The sequence below is a fragment of the Schistocerca serialis genome, unplaced genomic scaffold (assembly GCF_023864345.2).
Source record: "Schistocerca serialis cubense isolate TAMUIC-IGC-003099 unplaced genomic scaffold, iqSchSeri2.2 HiC_scaffold_1217, whole genome shotgun sequence".
In the NCBI taxonomy this organism is placed as follows: Eukaryota; Metazoa; Arthropoda; class Insecta; order Orthoptera; family Acrididae; genus Schistocerca; species Schistocerca serialis.
Window position 1 is genome coordinate 40,001 of NW_026047422.1, and position 5,000 is coordinate 45,000.

Consider the following 5,000-nt stretch of genomic DNA (forward strand, 5'->3'; position numbering starts at 1 on the left):
CCGCCGAGTCATCGGAGGAACTGCGGCGGATCGCTGGCTGGCATCGTTTATGGTTAGAACTAGGGCGGTATCTGATCGCCTTCGAACCTCTAACTTTCGTTCTTGATTAATGAAAACATACTTGGCAAATGCTTTCGCTTCTGTTCGTCTTGCGACGATCCAAGAATTTCACCTCTAACGTCGCAATACGAATGCCCCCGCCTGTCCCTATTAATCATTACCTCGGGTTCCGAAAACCAACAAAATAGAACCGAGGTCCTATTCCATTATTCCATGCACACAGTATTCAGGCGGGCTTGCCTGCTTTAAGCACTCTAATTTGTTCAAAGTAAACGTGCCGGCCCACCGAGACACTCAATAAAGAGCACCCTGGTAGGATTTCAACGGGGTCCGCCTCGGGACGCACGAGCACGCACGAGGCGGTCGCACGCCTTCGGCTCGCCCCACCGGCAGGACGTCCCACGATACATGCCAGTTAAACACCGACGGGCGGTGAACCAACAGCGTGGGACACAAATCCAACTACGAGCTTTTTAACCGCAACAACTTTAATATACGCTATTGGAGCTGGAATTACCGCGGCTGCTGGCACCAGACTTGCCCTCCAATAGATACTCGTTAAAGGATTTAAAGTGTACTCATTCCGATTACGGGGCCTCGGATGAGTCCCGTATCGTTATTTTTCGTCACTACCTCCCCGTGCCGGGAGTGGGTAATTTGCGCGCCTGCTGCCTTCCTTGGATGTGGTAGCCGTTTCTCAGGCTCCCTCTCCGGAATCGAACCCTGATTCCCCGTTACCCGTTACAACCATGGTAGGCGCAGAACCTACCATCGACAGTTGATAAGGCAGACATTTGAAAGATGCGTCGCCGGTACGAGGACCGTGCGATCAGCCCAAAGTTATTCAGAGTCACCAAGGCAAACGGACCGGACGAGCCGACCGATTGGTTTTGATCTAATAAAAGCGTCCCTTCCATCTCTGGTCGGGACTCTGTTTGCATGTATTAGCTCTAGAATTACCACAGTTATCCAAGTAACGTGGGTACGATCTAAGGAACCATAACTGATTTAATGAGCCATTCGCGGTTTCACCTTAATGCGGCTTGTACTGAGACATGCATGGCTTAATCTTTGAGACAAGCATATGACTACTGGCAGGATCAACCAGGGAGCTGCGTCAACTAGAGCTGAGCAGCCGGCCGCCCGGGAGTGTGTCCCGGGGGCCCGCGCGAACACGCAAGCGTCCGCTCAATTATTCTGCAAACAGGAGGAGGCTGAGCTCCCCTGCACAACACACCTCGAAACCCTCTCAGGTCCCGGCGGCGCGCAGCGCCGTCCTAAGTACTTGGTCGGGTTCGAGAGAGGCGCAATCGCCCGGAGTTAGGCGAGTAGACGCTTTAGGTGCGACCACCCGTGCTCCCAACTGAGCTTGCCGCTGCCGACAGAGGCCCGGGAGCGTGCTGTCGTGGCATTGCCGGCGGGAGACAACACGCGCCACCTACGGTGACCGGCAGCTCCAACGCCAGCGCCACAGAAGGACAAAAGCCCCACTTGGGTGCCGAAGCGAACTCTCCCAGCACAGCGCACGCGCCAACACGTCCGCACAGCTGCGATACAAACCACCTGCGAGAACCGCTGGGGCGACCGAGCAGCAGACGGCGTCGCGGCGCCGAGCGCCGGGCGGCGGCGCATCCTCAGCGCACACAGTCCTCAATCGGACCAGCACACTGCAGATGGCCACCGCGCTTCGCACCGGGCCCGCGAGGACCTACTTTGGCCGCAAGGCGCCGCGAGCAGGGGGCGCCGGCGCGCAGCTGCGCCGCCTGCCGCGTCCGTCGGCCGGCGCGCCTGCCACTGGCCGCCCCCACCAGCCGGCTGTAGCGCGTGCGCCCACGCACCGCGCTGCCAGCACGCCGGGCGGCCCCCCCTCACCGGCCGGGGACGGTCCCACCCAGCCACCGCCGCGTATCGCCTCACACCCAGATCCCCTTTCACGTTCGTGGGCATGGTGGGTCCCCTTTCACGTTCGTGGGCATGGTGGGTATCCATGAAACAACCGGTTAATAGCTCGACCGATCGTCGCCAACACTGATTCACCTCTAGCGAGAACAACCGCACCACAACGGGTTACCAGTTGTTCATTTGCGTAACGTCACCAGCAAACGTAGACGTCCATCGCCATTTGCAACGAGTATTGCATGCCTGTGTCAGGTGTCACAACACACTACGTCTGCCCACATAGACGCAACAACATGTGCACGCCTAGAGAACACGTGGAAGGTAGCCCCCGTACGTATGCGGTGTCCATTGCGCGAACGACTGTCAGCCGGCCTCTGCAGCATGTCGCAGATGTGGAACGCGGTGCAACATGCTATCACAGTGTGTGAGAAGAGACGACTACGTCCGAATACACGCTCCACTACATCAACAGACTGCTCATGCTGATCGCCATCCAGGGCGTCCGTTCCTCCCACACGTCTGAATGGCGTACCACACTGCAATCCAGCTCCTAAAGGGAGACGACACGTAGCTGCGTCCACAATATTTGGACTGTATGGTCCGCCGTTGCTAGGCGCAGTCGTCGTACGGTCACACATGTGCCACGATGTATCATTCAGTACATACGGACCAATGTGCAGCACAGTTTGTGGGTTTTGCGTACATCCGCGGACAGGTGACAGGCCGTACCACAACGTAGGCTGAGTACGCCGGCATGCGAAGGGCATTGAACATGCAAACTTCTCAACGACCAGCTTGCGAAGGCAGGGGGGAAGGGGGGGGGCATGTACGTCCTGCTGCTATCCACATTACAGTGTATAGCAGGAGCATGTGGAAAGTCAGCAACACTTGCAAGGTGTTTAACATGACGCGATACACAGGGGACCGGGCAGTGCGAATAGCGAACTATATTGCGAGGGTTGCGGTTAGGCAACACTACACTAATTTAACGAGTTGCATAACAATTACAGAGCAGGTTCAGCGACAACGTGCGTCAGGTTAAGGCGCAATATAGGTTAGGTTGAGGCGCAATATGGGTTACGTTAAGGCACAAATTAGGTTACGTTAAGGCACAAATTAGGTTACGTTAAGGCACAAATTGGGTTACGTTAAGGCACAAATTGGGTTACGTTAAGGCACAAATTGGGTTACGTTAAGGCACAACATGGGTTACGTTAAGGCACAACATGGGTTACGTTAAGGCACAACATGGGTTACGTTAAGGCACAACATGGGTTACGTTAAGGCACAACATGGGTTACGTTAAGGCACAACATGGGTTACGTTAAGGCACAACATGGGTTACGTTAAGGCACAACATGGGTTACGTTAAGGCACAACATGGGTTACGTTAAGGCACAACATGGGTTAGGTTAAGGCACAACATGGGTTAGGTTAAGGCACAACATGGGTTAGGTTAAGGCACAACATGGGTTAGGTTAAGGCACAACGTAAGTTAGGTTAAGGCACAACGTAAGTTAGGTTAAGGCACAACGTAAGTTAGGTTAAGGCACAACGTAGGTTAGGTTAAGGCACAACGTAGGTTAGGTTAAGGCACAACGTAGGTTAGGTTAAGGCACAACGTAGGTTAGGTTAAGGCACAACGTAGGTTAGGTTAAGGCACAACGTAGGTTAGGTTAAGGCACAACGTAGGTTAGGTTAAGGCACAACGTAGGTTAGGTTAAGGCACAACGTAGGTTAGGTTAAGGCACAACGTAGGTTAGGTTAAGGCACAACGTAGGTTAGGTTAAGGCACAACGTAGGTTAGGTTAAGGCACAACGTAGGTTAGGTTAAGGCACAACGTAGGTTAGGTTAAGGCACAACGTAGGTTAGGTTAAGGCACAACGTAGGTTAGGTTAAGGCACAACGTAGGTTAGGTTAAGGCACAACGTAGGTTAGGTTAAGGCACAACGTAGGTTAGGTTAAGGCACAACGTAGGTTAGGTTAAGGCACAACGTAGGTTAGGTTAAGGCACAACGTAGGTTAGGTTAAGGCACAACGTAGGTTAGGTTAAGGCACAACGTAGGTTAGGTTAAGGCACAACGTAGGTTAGGTTAAGGCACAACGTAGGTTAGGTTAAGGCACAACGTAGGTTAGGTTAAGGCACAACGTAGGTTAGGTTAAGGTACAACGTAGGTTAGGTTAAGGCACAACGTAGGTTAGGTTAAGGCACAACGTAGGTTAGGTTAAGGCACAACGTAGGTTAGGTTAAGGTACAACATAGGTTAGGTTAAGGTACAACATAGGTTAGGTTAAGGTACAACGTAGGTTAGGTTAAGGCGCAATGTCGGTTAGGTTAAGGTACGATATAGCTTAGGTTAAGGTACACATTGTTGTAGGGAAAGGTGTATTTGGGGGGGGGGCGGCGGCAGGTTCGTTGATAGTGATTATCGTAAGTGCATGCCTGCGGGATCATCCGATTTGTCACGTCAGGATGCACTTGTGGCTCATGACAGGCGGCGCTCCGATTCCAAGGTTGTGGCAGATCTGTGTCTTTCATTCCTGCCATTGTTTGTGTACTGTGACAGGAGGCAGTATGGTGATGTTGGGTGCACCCCTGTGTAGGACATGTGTGGGTGTTCGTGGCTTAGCTGAGCAATGGCGGATGTCGGAAGGGTGGGATATTCTGTTTTCTGGGTGGACCTCCCGGTCTGGTTATGATAGTGTGGATTGTGTAATGTGGCGGAGAGGATGCACCGGATGTTCTTCCATGCTGGTGGTTAGATATTGTGTGTGTGCCTGTTAGAGGCAGAGAGTAGTGTGTGATAGTGTCTGGCTGACGTGTGGTTCTCATTGTGTGCAGAGTCTTTCAGCATGTATAGGGACGGTTGTATATATTATCTGTATTCTGATGGCTCTGCATTTATTACTAATCAGTGCCGTGTATACGGTTACTCTGGTTCCAGTCGAAACTGTTCTATCTCTGTACATTAGTGACACTGCGGCTCCACTATGTTGCTGCCCCTGTCGGCCGTTTCCCCCAGTGTATGGCTAGTGATTA

General features: G+C 52.8%; 1 non-coding gene across 1 annotated transcript in view; it reads right to left on the reverse strand.

Moving 5' to 3' along the window:
• LOC126435746 (small subunit ribosomal RNA) overlaps nucleotides 1-1,171 on the reverse strand; it is a 1,909-nt gene extending 738 nt beyond the window's left edge. The window contains exon 1 of the ribosomal RNA XR_007580170.1: nucleotides 1-1,171. This exon is cut by the window's left edge and continues 738 nt beyond it. This is a non-coding gene — a ribosomal RNA (small subunit ribosomal RNA).
• Nucleotides 1,172-5,000: the final 3,829 nt, after the last annotated feature.